The 27,162-nt window shown below is 39.8% G+C and overlaps 1 protein-coding gene across 3 annotated transcripts in view; it reads left to right on the forward strand.

Moving 5' to 3' along the window:
- STK32B (serine/threonine kinase 32B) overlaps positions 1-27,162 on the forward strand; it is a 166,781-nt gene that overhangs the window by 51,761 nt on the left and 87,858 nt on the right. The window lies entirely within an intron of this gene.

Consider the following 27,162-nt stretch of genomic DNA (forward strand, 5'->3'; position numbering starts at 1 on the left):
TCCTTCTTTCCCAGTTTTTGCTTTAACACCCTCTTGCCACCATCTTGATGCTGCCTCCCTCTGCCAGCACCCACAACCTGACACCTCTCATGGCAACCTGACAGGCTCTTGCCTCTAACCCAAGGTAATCCTTGATCTTACAGAGAAACTGTCAGGTTGCAGAGTCTAAATGCAAGAACATTTCAAAGTCATGTTTCCTCCCCTAGCTTTAAACCCTCAAAACATATCTGGGGGAAGAGTGGTGGGAGAGGCTCTCCCTTATCTATCTTGTTCTTCTGACTTATTTCTCTTTTAAAGCATTTTTATAGCAAAACATTTGTTTTTGCCCCAAGTCCTTTAATTATGCATTTGAAAATCATGTATGCTCTACCATAATGTTCCCAAGCATTGCCCAAAACATTTTCTCTACAGAAGAATGATGAGACATTAATTGGGTTCCATTGTTTCTTTGCCTTTAATGTAGGTTTCCATGACAGCAGAGAGAGAGAAATCAGTCAAAGCCAGTAGTTAAAACTGAAAATTTGCATTCTGGTCAGTAGTCTTAAAAATGTGATGTACATTCAAATAATTAGATTGTCAGAGTGTTTGGTCACATATTGTACTGCTGTGTCTTTATTTACAGTAGTGTTCTGTAAAAATATAAAGCATTATGAGATGCTGATCTGCAGTAGCTGATCTGCTACTTACTGAATAGTCTATTCAAATGCAATAAGGGGTTTCATCCTAACTAATGCAGTAATAAGGAGTAATAAAAACAGGGTAGGTTATGTTATGCTGTAGGCTAACATAGTTATACAAAAATAGTGTGTAGAGATGCCTGGAAATAATTTTAACAGAAAATGGTGTACCAACTGAAATATATTTTTTTTTCTTTGTTCTGAATGTCTGTCTTCTACTAGAAAAAAAAATCTGAAATCTAGAATCATCTTGATTTTCCAATGTTGTCATCAATTCCATTGCAAATTTTAGTCTGTTGCATTTGCTTACTGTTTCAATCAAGAGATAAAGATGAGAGGATTTTAGGCACACACAACAATATAATTTGCATGCATTTCTATTTTTAAGAGAAAGTTTGTATCTTACTGTAAAAACTGCCTAGGAGAAAAATTCTGGAAACACACTATTTCTGTTCATGTTCTTAACCATCATCGTTAGCCTGTAGCACAGGTATTTAAGATAGCTGCCCATGGAGAACCACAAAGAGTGGAAACTATGAAGTCATTGTAAAATTTCTTAAGTGTTGATAGACAAGAAATTTGATTTGAATACTCTCTTTCTGTCAAATGGATCAGATATGGGTCTACTAAATAAATCTGTCTACTCCAAAACATTCAGCTGCTGACTTTACATGAACAGTGTTTCCCACCTTAAAACGCTCCTTTTGTGTGTGTGTGTGATGGAAAGCACTGACGTGTTTTGTTGAAACACACACATACAATAATTCCTCCTATTTTCAGCTGCCTTTCTGGAGCATCAGGGTCTGAGTGTATCTCCTAAAATAGCTCCAAATATTGCATCTGTGTTTCATTGGTACAATCCAGAGACATTCCCACTTTTTCTAAGAGAAATTTCAAGCAGCAGAACCTTCAAAATACAAAAGCTGGCATCAGATACCTGTGGGGCAGTTGTCACATTTTATGACAAGGTGGGCAAAGTGCCCAATTCAACTATTCAACTTGTTCAGTTGAAAAGAGAGCTGGGAGGCTGTGACTTCATCAGACTCAGTTCTTGGTGGGATGTAAATGACCAGATAACGAAAATTGTGTGCTCCACTCCCTCCCCAAACACCCTCAGCCTCACCCTCCAGCCGTCATCTTACAGCCCAAGCAACTGACTGCACTATTTATAGAGTGCTAGATGCATTCCCACCCTGCTCCCCCAAAGGGGTAAAGTGCTAGGCATAAGAATTAGGATTTTGTACCTTACATCACTTTCTGCATATAAGGAGATATTGCATCACAAATAGCAGAAAACTGCACAATTTAAAATATGAAAGGACCAAACAGCTCAAAGATGGACAGTCTGGAGGGGGCTTGAGAAGTAGGAGGAGCTGCTTGTTTAATCTGTTTTTTTTAAAGGAAAACAAATATTGGAAACAAATGCGGTGGAAGAGAAGATAAGGTATGCCAAGAATTTTTGAGACAAATGGTCTCCACAAAAGGTTTAATCAAGATGAATGTTATAAACTTTCATTGAGTGAGTAACAGTGGACTGGAGAAAGTGGTTGCTGTTACTACTTGCCTTTAAGGAAAAATGATTTATAGAAATTCTGCCTTTGACAATTGAAAGGTCTGCTTTTTATGAGATAGGTTTGCTTTGACACACCTGTTGTTCTGGTAACATTTTAGAAACAGAAAGCTTGGCTGCTGAAGAAAACAAGGCACCTGTAAAGCCCGAGGGTGGCTGTATGTATGAGATAGCTCTGTAAAAAGAAAACTCTGAAAGTGGTTTGGTGTGTAAAGATGTGATGAGAGTGAAAAGGATCACAAATGAAACCCCAAACTGAACCTCCTGATACAGGATGTATTGGAGAATTAGGTCATTACAAAAATGACTGAGTTGAATGAGAATCTGATTACAGTGGTGACAGCCTGCCTTCAGGGAGAAGGAATTACAGGGCAGGGTTTGAGAGTGGTGCACTGTTTATGGGGATACTCAACACCCTCCCCTTTGGCTCAGTTTATTTTGGAATAAATCTACCTCTCCCTCTATGTGCTGCTGATATAATCTGAGTAGTGATAAATTTAAAATAGAAATAATGATAGTGAGAATGGTAACTGGGTTTTCTGGAAAAGGTAAGTGTGTTGGCTTCACCCTGGCTGCTCTGCAGATGCTCAGCAAAGCCACTCTGTCACTGCCCTCCTCAGCTGGATGGGGGAGAGAAAATAAAATAAAAGGCTCATGGGTCAAGGTAAGGACAGGAAGAGATCTCTCACTGGTGACCATCATGGGCCAAACAGGCTCGACCTGGAGAAATTAGCTTAATCCTCACAGAAGCCACACCTGCCACCAAAACCTTGCCATGCTAACCCTGTGGAATAAGTCTTGGAGATGAAGGATGGATTAATGTTTGGCCTGAAGGGGATATGAAAAACGTATTTGGAATCCTCTTTTCCTGTACCCACAAGACTGATCTGCAGAGGATGTGGTAGTGTGGTTCATCTATGAAATCCCCATAGAAAGCACAAGTCTCAGAAGTAGAAAAAAAATGGAATGAGGCAGAAGCCTTTGTAAAGAAGTAAATACAAATCTAGCAACTTTAAAGCTGGATGAGGCAGAGCAGACCAGTGTTACAGGGCTCAGAGAAAAGGAAATGGCTCATAATTCAAGCAGAAGCATATTTACTATGAGTAGTAATTATGCTGCAGAAGGAAAGAAGTGTTCCCAAACAGCTGGGAAGCAGCAGATGCTTAAATACCCTGCAGAAGAAGCCCTTTTTCCCTGAAAGAGCCAAGTGTTACAGTAACAGGAACAGGAACAATCATAATTCTAGTAAGTGGTATCTTCCCCTGTTTTGGCCTCTGACACAAGCCAGTCTAAATATCTCTTAAAGACTATTTTGTCTCTCGACTCCTTTCTTGACTTGGAGAGAAGGGAGAAAAAAAGGCAATGTAAAATGCTGTGTGATGTGTGCCCATGCTGCCACTTCAGCAGCTCCTGATGCTTGAAGAGGTGTTGGCAAGCAGGGCTTCTGTGACACCACCCTCTGTGGTGGGGCAGGCAGGTGGCAGGGCTGAGAGAAGAGCTTTTGTGGAGGAACAAAGAACCCTCTTGGCTTTGGTTCTGTGACTGGGGGAGCAGGGTGGAGCTGAAATCTAAGTCTGGTGAGAATGCTAAGGATTCTGTGCCAAAAAAATGGCTACAGGATGAAATATTTAATTTTTTTAAAAAAGTAGCTTTTATCTACTTCTTTCCTTTGTTGTCCAAGATATGTTAGGAGTCCTAACTTTTATTTCCCATATGAGATCTACTTACCACAGCATAACTGTGAGTATCATACTTCTGTGAGTATCACCAACTCACAAAAGAGCAACACCTTACAGAGTTGGAGTCAGTTTGGGTAAAACACAGGGAGAACTTATTTTTTTAGGTGGGGTCTTCCTTTTTTTTCCTTTTTAATGATAAGATTGTTTATTTGCTTGTTTGTCTTTAAAGGTATTGTTATAAAGGGAAAGATGCTGTTAATCTGCCTTCTACTTTTCTGAATTCTTAGTCTAACAAATGTGTTATATCCTGTATTTTGGAAGACAAAATTTTCTATCCAGATTCGCAATGTGAATATCCTTCTGTACTCAATTATAATTTTCTTTGCATGGCCTCGAGAAAAGTAGAGTTCTTTTTTGTCTTTTGATTTTGTAGCTGTCTTACCATCTAAGTTGCAGCAAGTTGTTTTGCAGATGAGCTTTGTCTAAAGTATGATTTCAAATGAAGTTAACATCTCTTGCCTAAAAAATGTGAAGAGAAAAAAAGTCCAGTGATTGAAACTACTGGAACACCATATTTTTAGTACCAACCCCAAAGATTCAAGGTTTTGGTTTCCTGTAGCTCAGTTGATATTCTAGAACCTGTGGGCTCTTTAGTTCCATTTTGATGGAGAATGAACTGTGATAACCAAAACTGGGATATACTGGTCTTACTACAGAAAGTTAAAATGCCCATGAAGTGGTAAAGAATTTGCCCATAGCACAGGACTGCATGTTAGCCCTTCTTGGAGAAAGATGAAAAATAGTTGCAACCAGCAAGGAGCACACTGTTTGCCCTCTAGGAATGGGTTTCTGGACCGAAGCAGTGGTAGCTGATGTTTGAAGATCCGTACTAAGCTCATTTCAGGGAGCTTTGCTTCAGTCTGACTTTGTGGACTGGTACCATGGTGTTGCACACTATGACTCTCTCAAACTCCCTGTCAGTGTTTTTTCTTTTGATGGCACGAGCACCCTTTGCACCCCAGGTGTATTTGTTTTGTGTTGAGTGGCCAAGCTGTGCACATCCATCATATTAGTTAATATCTTGGGCTGTGTAAGTGATTGTGTACCATGTTATTTCCTTCAAGGATTCTAACTGTGAAGAGACACAGACTAAAAGCTATGAGGCCACTGCACAGAGTTCTGTGTTGAAGAACCTGACAAAGCAGCTCCATGAAGGCAGAGGCACTTGGGATGGTTTCCCTTTGGGTAGAGCACTGCCACAGTGCCTTTGAGGCGTGCACATAGGGCAGGCAAGGGCAGGAAATAAAAGGTCCTTCCTCAGCATTGCAATAATTTGACCACCTAAAACACCGTGCAACAAATATTATTTTAGAATTGGTATTCAAGGAGCAGGTTCAGAGCAGAGAAAATCTTTAACACTCATTAAGCAGTAAGAACCCCTTCATTTTGTAGATAACTCTTCTCTCTCTGGCATTTCGGACATCCCGATTTAAATGTCATTGTGTTCACAAAGTCTCCTGCTAATTGCTGCTCTTAAATATCCATATTATACTGCTTCCAACATTGTGTAAAATTATTTGATCAATATTTTATGGTGGTGGCTTCTTTAGAGGCAGAACCACTGATTTTACTAGTTTAAATCACAGATAGGGCACTGTCATAATTCAACAGCAGTAATTACCTCATATTAATTAGATTTAGGTGTGTAGTAATAAGCAATAATAGTAGAATACAAAAATGATAACTGGAGGCTTTTATAATAAAAATTGCTAATGGTGAGCCATAAACAGCTGCTGAAAGGGAGGAAATGAAAGACGCATCTATGCAGCACTTTCAATAGCCAGGTCTGTTTCTGCTTAAACAGGAAGCAGCCAGGTTATTGGAACAAAGTTTGCTTCAGAGGAATAAATAGCTGAGAAGGAGCTGGTACCTGTCCATCCTTTAGTGAAGCATGTGTCTCTGATGAAGCTGCCTAAACTCTCCTTTCAGCTGAAGTTCTCATCCATATAAGTAAAAAGGATACATCTGTCATGCCAAAATTATTTACCCCGGTGTAGATAAAGATCAGGAGCTGTCTGTGGAGAGAGGAATCTTTACCTACCCTTCATCTTCCTCTGCCTTTGAATTTCTTGAGTGTCAGGAGCCTGCAGCTGAGTGCTGTCACACACACTGTCAATGCATCAATGGCATTTGTTTTTCCTCTAGGTGTATGCTCTTTGCTGGGAACACCACACTCCTTCTAAACCTTCGGAAGAGTATTGCAAGGAAAACATATCCTAGGGGTTATTTCACCTCAGTTTCTATAACACTGAAAGGCAGATATATTTATATGGAGTAAAGATGAAAATTTCTTCCACTTCAGGGAGAGGTTCTTGAGATGCAGTGCACTTACTACTAGAGTTTAAAATCTGTAATTTTTGTCTTGCACTAAAGTTGTGAACAGCAGAGAATTAATTTAAATATGACAGACTTTTTTTTTTTTTTGCTGAAGTCTCTGCTGTTGCAAGCTCTATATAAATTCCCATAGAGAATTAGTACGAAATTATTTCATTCAGTTGTGACAGCATTTTTATTGCAATTAGCAACATTCATCCCTTCATAAGGGAAAGGCTTGCAGCAGGTTAAAGGCAAGAAATTGCCAGACATAGCTATTATATATTTTGGGATTTGGTTTTGTTCTAGCTATATGGATGAGAAGATTTGCATAAAGTCTGAATTGTATCACCAGTTTTATACCAGTGTAATTTTCTGAGTTAATAAGGCCACTGTAATTTTAGCCCAGAATACTCATTCTAATCTCTCTTTCCCTGAGATGAATATCTAAAAGTATAGCTTCTCACAGAGAGAGTGTTTCTATGTGTTTGAAACCTGTTCTTACAGTTTTCTTCCTCCTGTACATCTCTTGGATGTTGATCGCAAAGCAATTAAAATTTCTTGCTGTGGAAGCAAACGTTTGACTCAGAATGACACCAGATCCTGTCACTGCAGAGTTCTCAATTTTCAATAGGTCCTGAGACTTTTTGGCCAGGAATAAACCTCAAAGCTGTAGGAGGCACAAATTTCTCTTATGTGCCAGTATCTGAACCAGTTATCAGAGTAGCCTCAGCTTATCCGGGTGTAACTGGTTGATTCTCTAGACCTGACAACATTCTGCCTTGTCACCCATTTTCTTTCCTCTCCCTGCCTTATTAATGTACATCTATTTGTATTATTAATGTAATAATTTACAGAATAAAGGAAATATAGTCTCCCTTTTCCAAAGCTGCAAATGTCGTACCACTCATATGTCATCCTGTTATACATATTAACTATTATATAGGTGACTAAAGTTGTTCTATGTAGTCAATAATCATCTCTGTTGCTAGCAAAGAATGCCAAATGTTGGTGAAAGACATTTAAATATCTGAGAGATAATTATATTTAAGGATCCATGCCTGTTTTTACTGTTTGTTACAATGGTTAACTCACAGGTACTGTGTACATGCTTGGGCTGTTTTTTGTGACTGTCCTTGCCTTGCAGTTAAATAGCCCCTGATAGCTGCATAACTCTGCCTTCCTCTGCCCATTTACAGCTGATTTACAGCCTCAGAGCTTGTTCACAGAAATATTCAATGCTACAGCAAAGGTCAGTACTAGAAACAAAGTTTCACAGTTAATATTTATTTTTTATTTTGGTGTGTTTTATTTTGGCTAAAACTTTCTGAAGACTTTTTTTTTCTTCTTTACACTAGTACTGTGGCTGTTTCAGCAATGTTTAAATTATCTTAACAGATACAGACAGGGAGTTAATTTTTCTCATGAATGTAAGAGAAATGTGCTCTGTAAGAGGAACATGCAAGGATTCTCTGCTACTTAAATGGAAAATGACATCTGAAAAACTTGGTTGAATAAAATAAACAATTAATTGACCAAATTAACTATGATACTGAGTAATATTCCACTGTACACATGAAGGCTTTAAGGCTGTAGAAATGTTTCTGGGAATAAAACTGGATCTTTTGGCTTATGCTGTCTGTAACACAGATTATGATAAATGCATGCAACTTATTGAAGTGTCTAAATGGTTTGCTTCTAGTAGACTCTACACAGACTTGGATTTTAAAACTGGTATATCTCTGTTAATGTGTACATGTCATTCTATAACCAGATGTTCTCTAAAATTTTCAGATGAGTGACTAGTTGACACTGAATCTTTTTACGAGAATAATGCTTTGGCATACTGCAATAACAAAGTGTTAGCTCAAAGTTAATTTGAATGTTGTGCATTGAGATATCATTCCTTCCTTGCATTAACACTGCACAAAGAACACAGTGCTGCATTAGAGCAGCATAATAACACTGAGTCAGCTCCAAAGTGTTGATGGTGCTCTCTTATTAAATTTCTTTTCCCCAAGGGCTACAGCAATGATACTATTCATTGTCCTCTTGTCCTGATTGTGGGACACTTCCAATTCTTGTATACTCAAATCCTTGATTTTGAAGACTTTGTCGTGCTACAGTTTCATTACTTTTGTATTTTTCAGTAATTTGGATATTTATTTAGCAAATATTTCTGTAGGTCTCCTGAACTCCATTGGAAGACAGAAAACAGTATCACTTTAATAAATGGTCATTGTTATTCTGATATAATGAAATATATAATAATACCACATATAATAGTCTATATCACACAGTTCTCTATAATATCTAATCTAAAATATTTTATATTCAGTGAAGAAAGTGTTTATATACTGAAAAATTGTTTAATATATAACATCACAATAAATACCTCAGTGGAACTGGGTGAGTCAAGATAATTTTTGAATGACTAAATATACAGGGAAAATAAAGAGAGGAATGGGACAATACTGCTTTAATTCCACTGCCCAAGCATGGTGTTCATTTCAGGAATCCCAAAGGAAAACTGGTGTCATAATTGCTTTTGCTGTTCTTGTAAAGTCTTCCTTAAAGGGTTTTGTGTGCTCACAAATATCCATGATGCTGGCAAAGTCACAATGGCCAAATGTGTTAATCCTTTCCAAATGCATGTTCTGGAGTAACTGCTGAAAAGATTTTTTGGGGTCAAGTTGTTTGCATTCATGGCATTTTGTTTGTGTGATCTATCCCTGAGCCAGAATCTCTTTGGCATTCAGTCATCACGTACTGACCACGTGGTGCATGGGTCCTTCATCTGAGAGAGTCATTCTTCAAGTCAGCCCATTTTCTGATTCCTTTCAGGAAAGGGTCACTATTCTGTAGAAATGTTTTAGCTTTAAGAAACTGTAAATCAAAGGCTTTCTTTTCTAGAGCAATAGATCTTTTTTTAGTAAGAGTAAAAGAACAGTATTTACGTCTCACTGTGAAACAAATGACTGATATGGATCCACTTATTTTATTTTGCCTGTAATTTTGCATCTTGAAAAATGAATAAACTGCCATTAGAAACTGTTTGTTAAACCTTCATTCAAAAAACCTCTCAGGCCAACAGTAGAAAATAAAATATTCCCAAACACCCAGACTCCCTCTACACTTCTATGAAAAGAAAGCATAGGGTACCATCTAAATGAAAAAATATGGTAGAAGAAAAAGCAGAGCATTAGCAATATATACCATTTAATATAAAAATATATTTTCTTTTTACCAGACAGAATCAGAATATTATGCTCCTTAGTCTTTTACTGGAAAAGTTAAATATATTTTGTGACGATAGATATACTCCTTTGTCAAAAGAAAAAATATTAGTGAGAAACGATGAAAATTAAATATGGATGCTTAGTCAGATTTTTGCTAGCTTACAATATATACAGATTGTAAAGAAATCCAATAATTTTAATATATTGTGCTACCAGTCAAAATTATTCATATTAGATTCTTCTCAAAACATCTCACAGAATTCAGAGCCCCAAATTCCCAAATAAGAAAAAACCTTAACGTCTTAAGATTGCATATTAAATGCAAAGCCCACTTGTTCCCCAGGCCACGCTTATTTCTTCTGTATTAATAATTGTATCCTGACACCAGCGATTTTAAAATTTGCTTTCATCCAAAAAACCCCCCAGCCTGTGTCAAAGACCATTCTGATGCAAGACATGGTCCTAAGCTAATCAAAAGTGTAGGGTAGTCAGAGCTTCTGCTAGGAGCTTCTTGTTTGTTTTCTTGCCATTCAAATACAAACAAAAAGGAAACAGGAGCAAAAGTGCCTTCATATGAATTTTAATTATAATCCTAGCTCAGTACTGTGACAAGTTTGCTTTTAATAAATGAAAATCTAATGACCCACATAATGAATAAATTAAATGGTTTTACTCACTTTGCACATGTTTCTTTTAAAAAGTAATCAGAAATGGAGAAGCTTGTTTAGTTATGGAATGTCTTGTTGAAACAGATGTTTATCAGTCTCCCAAATGTAATATTTGCTGTCAAATCTTCAGCACAAAATGTGTGGCTACCAATGGAAGTTGTAACTATGCAGACCCTTAATTAATGTTCTGTCACATCTCAGGCAATGTTTGTCTGGAAATTCGTTTTTTCTATGCAAGGTACAAAGGTATTTCAGTAAAATTTTTTCAGAAAAACTGAGAATGTCATATTCTCACTGGAGGTGTGAGTGCCCCACAGACCACCACTCTCCCTTAGGAACCAGTGGCTGTGGTAGTGCTTTGAAAGATGCCCTTCTCTATTGCTGACATTCCCTTTGTTTAGCAAATACAGTAATTTCACGACCATAAGGCGCACCGGACTATAAGGCGCACCCACCGGAAGTTGGCAAAATTGGCAACTTTGTAGATCAGATAAGGCGCACCGGACTATAGGGCGCACTTTTTTTTTGCAGCGAGGCTCCGCCCCCAGCTCCCTCCGCGCGGTTGCTGGCCGAGGCCCCGCCTCAACCCGGCAGTCATTGGGCCCCGGGCCCACCTGTACCTGGCAGGGGCGGTGCCGCGGGGCCCCAGGCCCGCCTGCATCCGGCGGGGCCGGGGCATGGCCGCCACCCCTCCGTGCTACCTCTCCGGGGCCGGGCTATGGCCGCCGCCCCTCCGTGCTGCCTCTCCGGGGCCGGGCTATGGCCGCCGCCCCTCCGTGCTGCCTGCACGGGGCCGGTGGGTGCCTGTGGAGGGGCGGCTCTGCCTCCACGAGGCCCGGGCGTGCCTCTGTAGGGGCCGTGCCGCCTCCACGGGGCCAGGGGGTGCCTGTGGAGGGGCGGCTCCACCTCCACGGGGCCGGGGGGTGCCTCTAGAGGGGCCGTCCCGCTTGCACGGGGCTGGGGGGTGCCTCTGGAGGGACGGCTCCGCCTGCACGGTGCCAAGGCGTGCCTGTGTAGGGGCGGCTCCGCCTGCACGGGGCCGGAGCGTGCCTCTGGAGGGACGGCTCCGCCTGCACGGGGCCGGGGGGTGCCTCTGGACGGGCGGCTTCGCCTGCACGGGGCCGGGGGGTGCTTCTAGAGGGGCTGTCCCGCCTGCACGGGGCCGGGGCGTGCCTGTGGAGGGGCGGCTCCGCCTCCACAGGGCCGGGGCGTGCCTCTGGAGGGGCGGCTCCGCCTCCACAGGGCCGGGGCGTGCCCGCCCCTGCTCCGCCCCACCTCCACCTGGCAGCCATGGCCCTGCCGGCTCCCCCCGTGGCTCGCAGCTCGCACTTCCGGGTAGGCAATTTTTTTGAACTTTGTAGATCAGATAAGGCGCACCGGACTATAAGGCGCACTTCCGGGTTCCAGGGAAAATTTTAGTCAAAAGGGTGCGCCTTATAGTCGTGAAATTACTGTACTTTTGTAAGAGTTGAGAGATTTCACTCTGATGTTGAGTGTAAAAAAAGGTGGATATGTCACTAACTCCTACTGTTACTGTTATTTCAATCTTTTCACATAATTTCTTTTTTGCTCAAGATGTATGTTCTTTGGATCAGCAGCAGGAAGAGGAAAGTGAAATCTTACAGATAAATCCATCAAAGCTGATGGACTTCAAAAGCTGAGGAGTTGATCATATAGTCTCAACTTGGACTTTAGCATAGAAAAAATAAACAGTTACATTGCCTAATGTGGGCACTTTTTATTGCTGTGAAAGTGGTTTTCTGAATTTTTCATATTAGTTACTTAGTTAAAAGTTTAGGATGCCTGATTTTAGCACTTTGCTTTGGTCAGATTGGTCCAAATTTTCTGAGCAAAAGCAGTTTCAGTAGGATTGAGAGAGAAAAGTTAACTTTAGCCAGGAAACCTTATTGATGTTTTTTTGCTATACATACCTATCTTCAGGAAAGACCAATTTGGCTGAAATTATCTTTATCTTGTTTTTATAAAATACATATTGATCACAAATTGTCAGATAATTTATACTACAGTAGCAGGGTTTTCTTGAGGTCTTCAAATCTACAAAGCCCAGGTAGAGAGAGAATATCGTATTAAATTTTTTTTTTCTATTTTTTTATGGCACCCAGAATGCAAGAGTAAACACTGGTTTACTCCTTTTGGCCTTAGATTATCTTGATCATTTTTCATGTTTACTTGTAATGGGTCTGTGTTGTAGTAAAATAGGATATGAGCATTTTTAGGGCAGAATAAACTCCCATGTCACACCTTGTAACAAAAATCAAATGTCACTGACATTCTAAGAGATGGATTTTTAAGAAACAAAACAACATAAGATGGTTTTAATCATCAGGCAAGTACCCTAAATTTCTTGCAAGAGTTTAACTTTTAATAATTTTAAGTCTCTACACACAGGACAACTTACTGCATTCTTTTGTGAATACCAGCTAATGTGTGAACTCTGTTTAAATGCCTTGAAACTAATTTATATAGTCAAATGCTGATTATTATTCCCAGTAAACAAAAGCTTGAGTAAAATGCTTCTGACTTGTGTTGTGCAGTCAGTGAGAGGAAACAACCCACTGGTTATTTCTAAATCCAAGATATTCACAGTACACAAAGAAAACAGGACATACATAATGAACTATGGCAACTCTAATGGCAAAAGTAAGAAACTGGGAATCTGGGATATTCTGTTTTCCTCTTGTGAAGCTCTTTAAATTGCAAAGAAGTTGGGAAGTGATTGATCAAAATCAGAATTAATTGAATTCTGAGATTTAATCCCCAAGACATTGTGATAATGCATCTGTATGGAAAGCCTATCCATTTTTATTGACTGGGGACTTTAGGATAGAAGGAAATACTTTGTCTTGGAGACAAATTGAAATGTTTTAATGTCTTGCTCACAAAATTTAAAAATACTCCAACAAACATTATGCAGCAAGTAGGACTTGAATCTAGCCTGCAAATGTGAAAAACTAGAATTCCAATTCTGCTTTAAATGCATGTCACAGCACAGCAATAGAAGGTAATCACTGCTGACTCTGCCTTGTTTGAGACTAGCAAACGTTACAGAAGGGAACAGCAATAGAAAATAGCAAATTTGTCTGTGCCTTGAGCAGTTGTGGGTGTAAAATACTGTGCTGGTTTTGGCTGTGGTGGGGTTAATTGCCTGCACAGTACAGGACTGGGATTTGTGCTGGAAGCAGAGTTGGTGGCACAGGGATTCAGTTGTTGCTGGGCAGTGCTTGCAGTTCTCTGCTCCTCACCCACCCCAGCAGTGAGGAGGCTGGGAGGGGACACAGCCAGGACAGCCAACCCCAGCTGACCACAGGGTATTCCACACCATGTGGCTTCATGAATGAAGTCATGCTCAGCACGTACAGCTGGGGGAAGGAGAAGGAAGGGGATAACATTTGGAGTGATGGTGCTTGCCTTCCCAAGTCACTGTTGTGTGTGATGGAGCCCTGCTTTCCTGGGGATGGCTGAACACCTGCCTGCCATGCTGAATGAATTCCTTCCTTTGCTTTGCTTGGGCATGTGCCTTTTTCTTTCCTATTAAACTGCCTTTATCTCAACGCACTTTTCCCCTTCTGGTTCTCTCCCCCATCCCACTGTGGGGGCAGTGGGTGAATGGTTGTGTGGGGCTGAGCTGGGGTTAACCATGACAGGTACAGTCAGCACTGGCTGCAGGTGCAGTACACATCTCCTACTGATACAGAAGAATTATCTCAGCAAAGCTTTTCAACCAGGAAGCCCTGGATTTTTCTCACCATTAAATAATTTACAGAACTTAAGAATTTCTGGCAAATTTCCAGCACCTCTGACTGGGTCTCTGTCTGTGTCTCTGAGTCTGATGTTGTTCGATTGTTCCAGTATAGACTGCTCTTCTACAGAAGAATCCTGCTTAGTGACCACCAGCATTGTTTGCCAATTACTCTGAAAACATAACACTCCATCCAATCTGCAGCAAAATTGCGGTGAACAAGGGCAAAATGTATTTGGAAATTATTTATTGACGGCAAAAGGTCAAAATTAATTAAAAGGGCTACTCAAATGTCACCATCCGTGCTAGCAGAATACCCATAAGCATATTAATATGTGTTAAAGTCTGGAAAGGAACAGTCAAATGACACAATGTCTTGTCTTATCTAGATTTTGCCACTGAAATAACATCATTTGTTAAGATCAGATCTGTAAGATGCAGATAAGTAGGGATTTAGAATTATTCACATTTTAAAAGAAGTCTGTTGCAAAATCTTACTGTTGCTGGTGCAATTTCACTTCTCTGCAGGTGAAATATCACTGTTTCTGTCATGGGTTGCAAAGTGTAGCAGTCCAGTAGAGCTCTGTACTTTCGGGTCTCACCAGGAGTAAGGCTGAGTGTGTTTTCCCACCAGGCACATTTGCAAACAACCCCTGCAGCACAGACATATTTGTGCCAGGCACACAGACTGACACAGGCTGAACACACAGCACTCACATGCACCACCGGTGGGTGGCCTTGTCCAGGATGACAATCTCCCACTGGGAAATAATATACATGTGTATGTGTATGTGTATGTGTATGTACATGTGTATGTACATGTGTATGCGTATACACAGCGTGGATCCCTTTGGAAGTGGGAATTAGACCTTGGAGGTCCATCAAGTAGTTGTATCTCCTGTGATGTAGCTCTGCGAGAAACCAGGTGAAGGAACAGTTCAGTTCTCCCTTGTCCCATTGCTCCACTTGGCTCTTTTGCCTTCAATATGTGTGGAGATTACTCTGGCCACAGATTTTCATGGCTTTTTTCAGTTGGATGAACTTGTAAGAAAAGTTTTGGGTTTTCTACTGAATATTAGTTCAAGTCTAAATAAATGCAGCTTGAATTGTGCTTCAGATGTGGGCCATCAGTGATGTTTCAGCCCCAGGTTCACTTTAAAAGGGTGTCACTTTGTGCTGACTATATTCAGGATGGCTGGGCATAGAGGGTATGCCAGGATCATCCAGCATGCCAGGGGGATTGATGGAAAATCATTAGTACATGGGTGGAATATGGATGAATCTTACAGCTGTGTAAGGCACAAGAACAGAAAAGGTCTTTTGGCACGGTAGCACAGTGCAAGCTTATTTCTATTCTACAGGAAGAGTCAGCACCTGTTCTCCTGACCATTACTGTAAAACAGATGCTGTCTACCAGCTGTACACAGCTGCCTGCATTTTGAAATTAAATGCTCCTTTTACTCAATGGACCAGAACCTCATAAATTGCCCTTTCTCTGTATGTCAGATCTCACAGGAAGGTCAAATATCAAAGTGACAACATGAACAGACAGTGCATGAGGAGTTGGTTTTGGGTTGCTTTTTTGGTTTGTTTGTAGGTTTTATTTCGTGAGGGTTTTTTTTGTTTTGTTTTTTTGGGTGTTTTGTGGGAGGAGTTTTCCTCTTTTAAGCACTGAGAAGTCTAGTATGAGGACTTATTTTTCAAGAGGGGAATCTTCATCTCTTCCCTTCAAGATAATCTAGAAGTTTAGCACATTAAACCTGTCTGAAAGAAGTGAAAAAAAACCCCAAAAACAGAAGCAATTTTCCTGACTTGAGGTAATGCCGTATGTACTTGTAGTGTCTGTCACCTCAGGCTTCACTGCTTGTCATGTGGGATGTAATCATGGTTTGCTGAGGATCAGCTCACATAGACACATGTATTGTCTTCCAGGGGCATCTCAGCTTATCTTATTTATAAACTGAGACATCTGAAGTTCATCTAAATGCATTAAAAATGAGTGATTGTGGTGCTTTTCTCTCAAAAATATTCTCGTTGTGCTTTGGTCTTTGTTTGGGAACATCTTCCAATTGTTAGGAAATTGTTGACTTGTTCTGTGCATCACTATCTGCCTAGTTTTGACAGTTAACTGAAGAATTCCCTGCTGAGAGATTTTTCTCCCTTGCTGCTCTCCCATTATGTATTTTCATGTGGTTTTCCCTTCAAAGTACTCTTCTAACATATAAATTAATCTGGCTTGCTAGATTTTGTTTCCCAGTCTTCCATAAAAATTGAAAAGCACACAAATTAGCTTCTCTTGTGTATGTCAATTCTGTTGCAGGTTATTAGCTGCTACTTTACCTTTCTCTTGGTGCAAAGATAATACAGCCACTCATAATTCAAAGGCCAGATTTGAGCTTGAATCACATGCTATCTCTTGTTACAATTCTATTTCATTCCAGTAAGTGAATAGTCAAGTAGAAAGTTCTGAACTAATAGTGCAACCACTACTCTGAAATTAGGATATACCCCAGAGTATTATACTTTGATTCATGTGTGTATGTCCTCCAAATGGAGGGCTTAGATGTTCAGATCAAAGTCAGAATATGCAGTACTTCATCATACATTTTCCATGTCAACTGGAAACCAAGTTTCAGGGGTCAGTGACTGGCAAATTAGACATCTTGACTGCTAAAACTGCAATTATAAAATCAGCAACCACTTCAATCAAATATAGTTCGGGAATATTTCTGGTGCTCTTTAGGTAAAACAATAGAGCCCAGGGACACTTAGTGACTAAACTGTATTTGGGACAAAAGACATTTTCACCACAGGGAAGAAATAACTTTTCATTCAGAAGCGTTTCTGAACAATCCAAGTGCTTATAGGGAAAGGAAATGAAATATTGTGGAAAAGGAAGAATGAACCCTGATCAAGTATCCATAACATATGAAAGACGTTTTTCCATGTGTTGTTTTTATTTATTTATAAGATCCTGCAGTTGAGGATCTGAGGAAAATTGACTCACATCTGAAACACATTACTTAATGTGTGACTACCACAGTGGTGAAGAGTGCAAATATATTAATTAAAAGCTTAAAAAAAAGGAACAAAAAGAGATGGCTGAAAATGTCTCTTTGCTTTTAAGATCACGATAGTTTTCTTCAAATATACTGGCTCAGAAGCATATGTCTCTGGTTTTATCAATGTTGTCAGTATTCTCTACTGCCCAAATCATACTATATACTCTGTGGGATTAACAGAGAAAAAATACTGCTGATCCATGAATAAAATTAGCCCTGAAATTTTTTCTTACTAAATTTTATCCCAATAGTTAAATTTTCTGAGGAGTTTCAAACAGCTTGGTTCTGAGACAGAAAAGGAGTGAATGTGGTACCATCAACTATCTCTTCTCAAATAGGATCTTGCAATCATTTATATTGCAGGAAAACTCAGCTAATTGATACCTCACAATCAAAATATCTACTTTTGTCTTTGGTGGCCTGAAAATACTAGGCATTTGTGTATAAATGGGAGATTTAGATCACTTGACTATTTTAGTTAATGGTCTACAGGTGGACTCATGTTTTGTTTCTTTGACAGGTTCTCATCCACCTTACCCAGAAGTTCTACTCTTAGTAAAATGTTTACATTAAAATTTCAGATACTCTCTAAATTATGTGAAACATGATGTATATCATCATCATGATGGGTATTCATCTTAATTGCTTTTTTGTACTGGCTTGGAATAATTTTTCTGAGTAAACTTCTCTTTTGACAGCACTTAGAGTAATTTCACGACCATAAGGCGCACCAGACTATAAGGCGCACTTTTTTTTTGCAGCGAGGCTCCGCCCCCAGCTCCCCCCACGTGGTTTCTGGCCTGAGGCCCCACCTCAACCCGGCAGCCATTGGCCCCCGGGCCCGCCTGTACCCGGCTGTCGTGGCACTGCCGGCTCCCCCCACGCCTCACGGCTCACACTTCCAGGGTGGCAAATGTCACAACTTTGTACATCATATAAGGTGCACCGGACTATAAGAGGCACTTCCGGGTTCAGGGGAAAATTTTAGTCAAAAGGGTGCACCTTATAGTCATGAAATTACTGTACTCTGTTTCCCATGCTATGGAATCACTTACATGTCGGTTGAGTGGTAAGACTTAACACAAAGTGTTCAGCTAAAGACATGTGCCAAGGTTAACCAGCCTTGATTCAAAATGAACATCCCAACAACTGCAGAGAATTACATCTGCAATAGCCCAGAAACCACTCTGTCAGAACAACACTCACATTTCTATAAGCAGTGGCTGGTTATTATTGATTCCATTGATTAAAATCCAACAACTCATCGTAAACAGCAGCAGTATTTATTTGCAGTATTAAATCTAACAAATCTCCATTAGACTTTTGAACTCATTTGTTGGCCATATCACTTCTTTCACCAGTGAATTACAAATGTCCTGTCCTGACTCTTATATCTAACCAGTCTTTTCAAAATTTGCTGTAATATGAACCATGGCATTACTTCATGGAATCAGATCATCTTTCAGCAATAATTGCCAAAATCTGAAGTTTTGGTAATGAAATTTCCTTCTTTTTCTTTTGAATCACCTGAAATACCAATAGAGAAATTTTCTGCCAGATTATTTAAAGAACTGTGACATACTAACGAGCTGCTGCCTGATTAAAACCATTAGAAAGAAAGGCAATTACAGTCACTGAGTATTTAAAATAATTGAAAGATACACACCAAGACACTGAACATCATTTCATTGCATTTGATGTTAGAGTTGACCTGATCTCTTCTGGCAGAGTGTTCCCACAGATAGGAATTGAGAAATCCTTTTAATATTGGATTCCACTAACGAGATGAACAGTTCTCAGCAGCTTTATGTTATCTTATTATTTCAAATGTATTACTAGAATGGAGACATGAGTGTTACCCACATAATTCACAGGGATGCTGTGAAACCCATTAAAAGTCACTAATCAGTATTGTGCTTGGGGCCCATTAATTCTTTAATTCATATCCATGTGATACTCCTTCTCTTTAAAGGCTTTGAAGATTTCTCCCTTCCCTGCATAAAGATGACTGTTGGGAGGAGACTTGCTTCATATATTTAATTTTAAAATGTGCTGTATCTCGTGACTCCTGAGGTACAGAAGCTAAACCCTGGACATAGAAATAGTGTGATAAGCAAGGAGTGGATTTATACAGCACCTTTTCTGCTGATAGCAACAAGTCCTGTCCTGCAAAAAACAGCAGCCCTGATGATTCTATATGAGTAAAGCACTCATAAAATTGACACAGGTGTCCTCTGTGGGTAGAGTGGGATGTGGAGAGTGGAAAAGCAGATAGAGCAGGTTACCCATGTGCATCATCCTAAGGGAATACTGTGGTTGGCTGACCTTGAACAGGTCAACTTGAAGAGCAAGAGAAAAGAAGGATATGACCTGAGATGAAAAATTAGTATCTGGAACTACACAGATAAGTGTGGGGAAGAGCTGGTAAGGGATGAGAACAGTCTTGACAAGAAATGGGAGAGGTGACAATTGTGATTTAATAGACAAGATTAGTGCTAATGAGTTGTGAGCGCTTCAGTTTTCTTCTAATGAAGGGACTGATTCTCTGAGCTGGCAAGGTCCCTGAAATTGGATGCTCTCATTTGGAGTAGGACATGGCTTTGAAATTGCTTGAATTCATGTCTTTTAAAGTTTGGAACGAACATAAAAGTGACTGGTGTACTGATTAAGTAAAAGCAGTTTATTATGAACTTAATATGGCATTTTGAAAATGTTATTTCGTACTAATTTGACTTCAGGAAATTTACTCAGTTAACATTATGTCTTTCTTCTACTTCATTTTGGCACTTGTAAGATAGTAATTGACATAACTGGAGAGAAAGGAAGAAATGCAAGGTCTTGGAAAGTTTTACCATTCAGAATTCCCCTTAAATTAAAAAATTCAGGGGTTGGTCCACTGTCTTGAAATGTAAAAACCGAGACGTCAAAAATGAAACCAAACCAATCAATGTCTTCTTGTGAATTACTGGTCAAATACACAGAAATTTCTGTTAGTAAGTAAATGAATAAATAGCCAGTATTCTGTAAGAATATATAAGAAAAGTTATAAAAAGCCAAACTGGATAGTCACCAATTGTTTACAAGCATTTGGGTAATTTTTTTGTCACACAGTGCAATTGAATGCCTTAGACCAGGTCTATTCCACCTGCTAGAAGTGAAATTATTAATCATCTAAAACACCTTTTAATTGCCTCCCAAATCTTAACTCTTGATACCAATAATAATATGATTTGCTTTAGGTGGGAAGAAAGTGCATTTTTCAGAATATTAAAAAAATTCAAATGTACATGTCAGCAGATCTGATAAATGTATGAGCAGACCATCAATGCTATAAAGATTTTGCTACGGAGAATTTAGTTATATCCCTGATGTGGAAAATGGCTGGGGACTTGGAGAAAGTACTGAATGACTTTCCAAGCTGTTAAACTGTTTTTCTGGAAATATTTAGCTCGAGGTGTCAACTGGCCTTTTTGTGTGCTCTCTGATGAAACCCTGGTGCTTCAGAGGACTTCCTGCTTTTTAAATATTAATTTCATACACAATTTATGACATTGTCATGGAGACCAAACTTCTGTTCTGCTGGTACCTTGATGGCCTTATGCTGCCATCAGCTGATTTTACAGTTTTCATCCTATTAACATTCCACTAAATGCTGATACTCTTCTTTTCCCTTTCCAGTTCGCACTAGATCATCCTTTTGAGAATTGTTACCAGTTCTGTGCATCAGCAGTGCCAATAACCAAAGCAGCATATTATAATGGTGGCAAAGGAACAAACAAATAGTTTATCCTCCCTTTTAGATATCCCAATAGGTCTTTTAAATGAACATTTTTTTACTTCTAATTTTTGTTGGTTTTTATCCAGTTCTTTGGAGTTGTGTGTGGTGGGTGTGAATGCATATTTTTGTTATGAATTATTTTTCTGCCATATTGTGAGAGAAGACTTGAGGCTGTGAGATAAGGTGATTTAGAGTCTGGCATTTGGGAAAATAATTGCATCAGCCCTTTTTTATTTTTAGCATTATTCTCTTGATTCATTTGAGGTGAATTTTTATCTCATGCTCTGCTCTTATCTTTCTGAGCACAGACCATCATCCCATCCACCTCACTATAAATGTTATGTTACAGATGAGACCACTTTTAAGCTTTTCTGATTAAATAGTGTTTTTCTTTCCTCATTTCATAAGTAAGAAAGTGCCAGTCACTTCTATGCAAAAAGCAGTGGCTTCTTTTTGAATGACCTGCCTCCCAGCAGGTGAGAAAAGCTTGCTTAAAGGTTCTGGGTTTGGATCTGCTTTTCTGTATGAACTATACGCACTTGATGAGTGAATTTAATCACTGCTCAGTGATTAAGTCAGAGGTGCTTCACTGGAAAAGCAGTTTGGGAGGATGTGATTTGGTACAGAGCCAAAATGGAAGGGAGATGCTTTAGCACAATATAAATCTCTACAAGCAATGGCCTGGGGTGGAGATCTTGGAAGCCGTGTTGAGGACAGCAGGGAAACAAAGGGAGAATGTGATCTGGAGTCCACAGGCTGGATGTGAAAGAACAGCTGGGCAGTGTCACAGCCCACACTCCCCTCCTCCCCGCTGGCAAATGGAATCCTTTCTCAGAAGTGAAACAGGGACATGCAGGTCTTTTCTAATGACAGTGTTCCATGGGCCATTTGTACTCTCCCTTATACGTAATAAGCTGGTGTGTAAAGACAAGGAAATTTCATATTGATTTTCTCAAAAGTATCCATTTGAAACACACTGTTTCATCTCAAGCCAGTGCTGTCTGATTGTTCCTGCACTGGAAGGTCAGAGTCAACAACCTCTGTCCTGGATATCTGGGCAGGCACAACAGGACAACGTTGTTGGGAGGCTGTTGACAAAATACAGAGCAGTGACAGAAGGCAGGGTTGCCTTGCCCACTGTTAAAAATCTTCCTTTCTTTTCATTTCTGTTTTGCAGAGCAACCAGTCCTGCTTATTGCAATATAATTTCCTTTCCTGAGGCAGCACCAGAAACCAGAACAATGGGATAACAGCCTCAGTAGGATGTGCAGGATGATCTGCACTCATCATTTCCTCCTAACAACAAGTTTGTGAGGATGCTGAATATTGTCATCATTAGGAAAGAGAGGAGAGATGACAGACAGATGTATCACACTGGTGTAGTGCTCAGGGGTGTGCACTATATTTGCACACAGATGAACTAATAGATACAAAGAGTTTCCTGCTTTTTTCCCGCCTATTTAAAGATGTGGCCTAAGAATTACAGAAGAATGTGAGATCAATAAAAAAATTAAGGTTTTGTCCCTGGCAGTTTTGTTTTTTGGTTGTTTCCCAACTTCATTCTCAGAATTTCAGCTTTCTCAACTGCTTCTGCTGCATTGCTGGGTCTGTACTCAAGACTGTAGTTAGCACATGAATTCACAAAGGCTGATTTCTGCAGCTATTTGCCTCCCTCTGTCAGAGGATAAATTTACATCTTCAGTCTACATATTTGAATGCTGAAAGTATCTTCCCACTTTCTGCTATTGTGTGTAAATTGCCATCAGCCTCTGTTAGAAGCTTGCTTAATGTGTTCAACAAAGTGATGTTTCTTTCTTGGTCCCAGTCCCAAATGCAAACGCTTTTCAGTCTAGCTTATTAAAGGAATATATTGTTCCCATTGTCCCATCCAATTTAGCCACAGCTGCCAGCCTTAGCACTGAGAGTCAGATCCACTTCAATTATTACTTCAAATTAAGACAAATACAAGTTGGGGGGACAGCTTATAATCATTTTCTCTTCATGTGCAGTAAGATAAATTTGCTGTGTTTGAACCTGGTTGAGACTTTTACAGAAAAATGAGAAGAACCTCAATTAAAGTGAATCAAATGTTTTAAAGATATGTCAATTAAGAAAAAAATTTGTTGAAAACTTGCCTCCTTCTTGTCTTGCCTGGAGAACTGTTAGAGAGCCAGACTCTTGACTCCTTTGCTAGTGGGTTGTGAAGAAGACAGAGCTCCCAGCTTGGACTTCTGCCTTCTTCCCCCATATGCAGGCTGCTGGGTTGCTTGAGCCAGAAGATCTGCACCCACCTCAGTAACTGGGCTGCCCTGCTTTTAAGCTGTCATGTCATCAGGCTGGTGCCTTTCCCAGATTTTTTAGGGTTTGGATACACATTAAGAAGAAAAATAAAAATCTGATATTTCCATGGATGTTTATAAGCATTAGTGAAACTAATTTTGAAGCACAGTTGCTTGCATTTCCTTTTCCCTCCCATTTTCTTTATAAGGAAACAGATTAAGAGAGATTCAAGGTAAGATCAGGACATAGTTGTGCAGAGGCAGGACAGGTCAGGAAAGGAAGCAACACTCCATCCTGTCCTGAGTCCCTGGAAAAAGCAGCTGCCCAGCCACTTGCTCATCAATACTGAGAATGGACTGTAGCTCTTCGCCTGTAGATTTGGCCACCCACAGCCATTGCATCCAATTTATTCCTTGTCTCATCTTCTCAACCTGTAGCACAACCTGTCTGGCAGGTGGCCAGCAATGGTGGAGAACATGCAGTCAGAGGAATCTTCCTGATAGACACCAGTAAGTCCACTTATATCCACTGTAGTTAATTAATAACTGCTGCATTTTGTTGTGCTCTTAACAGAGAATAGTGGTTCAAGAAGCCCTCTAAGTGGAAGCTGGGAAGTAATGCCTGTGAGGCAGCTTTCAGCATTACAGTAATTTCACTACTATAAGGTGCACCGGATTATAAGGTGCACTTCTGGGACCCGGCAAAGTTCACAACTTTGTACATTATATAAGGCGCACCGGACTATAAGGCGTGCCTTTTTTTTGCAGCAAGGAGCTGCGTCATGCGCAACAAAGTAACGAATTAGTAATGAAATCACGCAGTTGCAGGGTTTACTGGCAGGGGCTCAATTTGCAAACATTTTTCACAGATTGGCGCAGCCTTTAAACCCATCCCCAGGTGCCCTCCCCATGCCGCGAGCCTCGGCACTCCTGCCTGCGGCACTGGCTGGTGAGGCGCTGCTCAGGGCAGCCGTGGCTCACGGTGGTCCGGGGTGGCTCGAGGCTGCCCGTGGTCTGGGTTGGCTCAGGGTGGCCGTGACTCATGGCTTCTGTGGCCCTCCCTCCCCGTGCAGCTTGCACGGGACCGGCACCACCTCCCTCTCTCCCTGTGTGGCAGCCGGGGCCGGCCTGGCTCCCTCCCTCCCCGTGCAGCTCCTGCTGGCCATGGCCATCTGCTCCTACCCCCTCGTTGCAACTCGGCGCTCCAGTGGCACCACGCCCCCATTGCGGCTCACACTTCCAGGTTGGCAAATTTCACAACTTTGTCCATTATATAAGGCGCACCGGACTATAAGGCGCACTTCTGGGTTCGGGGGAAAATTTTAGTCAAAAGGGTGTGCCTTATAGTTGTGCAATTACTGTACTCCTTCATGTCTGCTTCTGATTGCATCTGGAAAAAAATGTCTGATGACAAGTACCCTCTGTACAGCCCTGGATGTGGTTCATGATCCCTCCTTAGTGCAATGGTGCTTTTGAAGGTGATGTTCTTTGCTCTCGTTGGGGTCTCTCCCTTGCTCCTGACAGTTTGACATGTTCTTCTCTCTGCACCTCTACTAACCTAAGCAATGTTGCCACAAAAAACATGACTCTGACATTTTAAATTTTAAAAAGTGGAAACACTGAAGGCTTGACAGACAATTTTGCAGACGAATTTAAATGTCTGGGGTGAGACTGAATGATAGTAGTTGACATAAGAAGTTGCTTCTTTGTGATTGCTTTGAATCAACTTGATAAACTCAACCATAAATTAGAAAGGCAAGAGTTATCTCAGTTTTATAACAAATCTTAATATTTATTGTGACTATAATTGGAATTGAAAAAACAACATGCTGAATCTAAGGGTGGCAGTAAGGTTTGATTATTCATATTCTGAAATAAATTTCTGCCATGACAAAAATATTACTCTTTGGCAGCAGTTACAATGAATAAATAACAGTGAATCATTGAGATCCATTTCCAGAAAATTTAAACAAAGAGAATACAGGCAGAACTAGAGTTTGGGTTGGGGTTTTTTTTCACTTGATGAGATAATAAATTCCCATTCAGCACATCCTCTCTGAAAAATATATTTGTCCTCAGAGATTTGCCTAATTCATGGATAAAACAAAGCCAGAAAAGGGTTTCCTTCCCTTTTTTTTCTTTAGAGCTATAGTTCTAACCATGCTCTAAGAACTGTATTAAATGACTTCTGTATCTGCTGAGAGCATCGAAGTTCCTAACTGTACTCACAGTGCTACACATTTCAGGAAAGAAAAAGACTCAAAAGTTCTACCAAGGGAAGGTGTTCCACTTCACACTACCTAGGAAAAGGAGGGGACATGAAGATGTGGCACATACACAAAACCCAGATGGAAGCCTCATTGGCAGTAATCATTGCATGAGCATGGCACAAGAGCTGCCATGAAACAGAACACTAAAAATCACGGGCCTTGATTATCTGACTGCTCATATTCAAATTAAGGAGCACAAAATGCTACCGGCTGAGAAATAACCATAGAGATGTCCTCGTCTGAATCCTCACACTGCTATGAGCCAGTGCAGGTTACTTTGTGACCAGCTCTGTGACTGATCACTGCAGTACCTGGAGAAACTCAGTTGCAGCAGTGGATTTTGCAATAGACTTCTTTTAAAATGCTTATTGTTATGTGGGAGTAAGATGTGTAAACCAAAGGAGATTTTTGAGCGGCCTTTCTTCCTCTGAGTTTCACTGATATGCTGGGGTTAATGTAAAGAGAACAATATTTTAAAAAAGAAATATTTAAAAAATTGCCTATGTTTATTTAATTTACTTATTCCTATAACTGCCTTAAAAATATCCTTCTTAATTCAGGATCCCTAACCTGAAGGTCTCCTCACTCTTTCTATGTCTCTTTGCACTAAATCTTGTTCTTGTTAAAAACAAGCTGCCCCTGACATGAAATCGAACATTAACAAGAAGCTTCTTCAGATGAGGTTGAGCACCACAGATAGAAAATTAGGGAAATTTTCTTTATTTGCCTTTTTTCCTGGCTTATGCATCATAACATGTTTTATTTGCGAGTTAATGCCTTTTCTGTCTTTTTAATGTGGATAGATGAGGGTCTGTCTTCCTGGACCTTCAGTGATCAGAAGCAAGATATGCACCACAGTTATGGAAAGAACTCAGAATTAATAAGACCATCATAAGTCAGATACTATGTATTAAATTTCTCTTATATTATGTTTACATTATTATAAATAAATATAAATATCTATATCTATTTATATATACCAATATATTAATATACTATTATCTATATATAAATATATAGATAAAATATTAATCTATAAATATTAATATATAAATGCAATATATAACATATAATATATGCATCACATACTATATAAATATTATTATTTATATACTTATAGATATTAAATATCATATTGTTTATATTTTATACATATGAAATCTATTAATAGATAATATAAAAATATCTATAAATATTTAAAGTTATACATTTTCTTATATTTTTTCTTTTATTATGTCATTATATATGTCTTATATTTTCTTCTGCTGATCAAACAAAAAACATTCTCTGAGTCATAATTGTCAACCCTTCTGTACCAGACAAAATGAACATGAGAATGTGAAGTGCTGACCATATTAGGGACTTCCCAAAACAGAAGGACAAGCTCTAGAGAACTTTAATTCTTCCCAGCTGACATCCGTCTCTTCTCCTTGGTCTGCCTCTGTAATCAGTGGGAAAAAGAGAGAATTCCAGAGGGCAGGTACTACAGCTGTGAGCAGGACCATAGGTATCCTGCTTACTGCACAGTCACCACAGGGAAACTATTTTGTATCCCAAAGTACTTTAATCATGTACCCAAAGGTAGTCTGGACAAAACTGGTTCTAAGAAACTCAATTCTAGTAAGTTATTGAGCACCTGCCCGTTTGGATTTTTAAGATTTCTCCTAGATTTGGTGCATGGATGAGAAACAACAGTAAAAAGAAAAGGTTACTAAATGTATTGTCATGCTGCTTTGAAGAATCACTTAAATCACACTGTTATCTTGCATTCCTTCTAGAAAAATTGTTTTTTGCTTGGAAATTGAAT

Source organism: Catharus ustulatus, chromosome 5 (genome assembly GCF_009819885.2).
Source record: "Catharus ustulatus isolate bCatUst1 chromosome 5, bCatUst1.pri.v2, whole genome shotgun sequence".
Taxonomy (NCBI): domain Eukaryota; kingdom Metazoa; phylum Chordata; class Aves; order Passeriformes; family Turdidae; genus Catharus; species Catharus ustulatus.